The sequence below is a fragment of the Gymnoscopelus microlampas genome, assembly GCF_963454915.1.
Source record: "Gymnoscopelus microlampas genome assembly, chromosome: 23".
NCBI classification, from domain to species: Eukaryota; Metazoa; Chordata; class Actinopteri; order Myctophiformes; family Myctophidae; genus Gymnoscopelus; species Gymnoscopelus microlampas.
This window is the reverse complement of record NC_139960.1, coordinates 10,108,869-10,110,955: the sequence shown is the minus strand read 5'-3', so window position 1 is coordinate 10,110,955 and position 2,087 is coordinate 10,108,869.

The following is a 2,087-nucleotide window of genomic DNA, read 5'->3' as shown; positions in this document are numbered from 1 at the left end:
TGTGTGTGTGTGTGTGTGTGTGTGTGTGTGTGTGTGTGTGTGTGTGTGTGTGTGTGTGTGTGTGTGTGCGCGCGTGCACGAGAGATGGTACTATCAGTCTGTCCTCGTCTGTCTGTCTGTGTATTGGAGTTCAAAGCGGCCGGAGGGGAGGGGGGAGGGGCTAGGAGGGTTAATAACGTGAGGTATTTTAATCCAAACTCACACCTGGGTGTCAAGATGCACCTTTTTTCCACCCTCACAGAGAGGTGTGTATACCCAACAGTACTGGGTCAACAGGCAAACTGTGCCACGGAAAGTAGACCACCGCACCCGTGTGACATTGTTGTGATTACCTAACAGCATTCTTTTATTGGTGTTCTCCTTTCCTTATCCTCCTAGCTTGCTCTCAAGCTGTGGAATGTGTCCCCCCCCACCCCAACACACACGCACGCACACACACACACACACACACACACACACACACACACACACACACACACACACACACACACACACACACACACACACACACACACACACACACACACACACACACACTGTGTTGAAATGTCATTGAGCAAGACAGAACCTCTAACTGGTAGGTGAGTTGCATTGTTTTCCTCCGCTGTCATATAGCCTACCGTTTGCATGGCCACAAATGTTTTGGTATTTTTCTATGTTATTATGTTGTTTACACAGATACTAGGTTTGATGCCTGGTGTCCTAGTTTTTTGTCCTACTTTGAAGCACTACATTTTTATATTTACGTAACTATTTACCCTGTTGTTTGTTTGGTTTATGATATTTAACTGACACTTTGTTACTCTGTATAATAAGAGCTAAATGCCTGAATTGTAAATTGTAAATGATTGTGTTCAAAGATGGATATAATAGGAAATGATTGTAAAACTTTGTTCTATTTCTCTCCAAGACATTACATTGAAACAAGAAAACATATTGCTCAAGATCTGTTTCATTAAGTTTCACACAGAAATTCTGAAATTAATGCCGCTTTCAAAACGCATTAATGCAACATAAAGATAAAGTAATGATACACAAGTGTCGACGTATCCATTTGTAACTCAGAGAGTGTACAAATGTACAAACCTCACTCTCTGAGTTCAATTGAAACTGAAGATTTTGTATTTTTTTATGTTATGAGGAGGACAATGAAGGTGCGCATTGAACAGCGTGTGAATGGAGTCAGCCTATATTCCCCACGCTGTGAAAGAAGGCCAGAGCAGGCCTGGTGATGTAAGGGGCTGATGATGTAAAAGACACCGCGACATGTGATACTGTGTCCTTTGTGTGACAACCTGACGCCCCCTCTCCTTCCACAAACGTTTATGTCACAACATCAAGCAGGCAAGCTTTAGGACCTTTTTTAAGCCCTTAACCTCTTAAGCCCGATAAATGTCTTCATACGGCAATAGTGCAAAACAGCGATCTCCAAATTTGTAGCTTGTCTATTTTTGCTATCATTTTATTTAAAAACATTTAGACCATTTTTTTTTATTATTATGGCTAATTTGCCCCAAATATGGACGCACAGGTTAACGTGGTTGGCTTTTTTTTTTTTTTATTAAATTGTTAAATCGGGATATTACCAAACATAAATATCAAACATATCAGACAGTCTACCTTTCCCAAAAGGAAATGCATGTGTTTATTAATTCAGGTTGGCCAGAAACAGAGATAAAACATATTCCCATCCCCCAATAAAAGTGAATGGCCAGAGGGGTGATATCAAATGGCGACAAAAAGACAATCTTCAGGTTGTAAGAGGAAGTGATTGGAACTGGTGATGGCGTTGTGTCAGGGTCCAACGGATAGAAGCAGGGACGTCACGGGCTCTCAGAAGGTGGGGGGATGGACTTATTTTACACTTTGGCTATTCGAAAATAGCAGATATACAAGCTCATAGCGTGGCACCGAGTGCCACGCTATGAGCTTGTAGATCTGCTATTTTTTGAAAAATCGTGAAAAACATGTGTAACTGTCAAATGTAAACAAATTTTGTATTTTCAAAATTTTGCGGATTTTGTTCGTTTTTTTTCGTGTTTTGGTTACTTTATTTCGGTTTAAGAATTAGGGTTAGGTTATTTAAT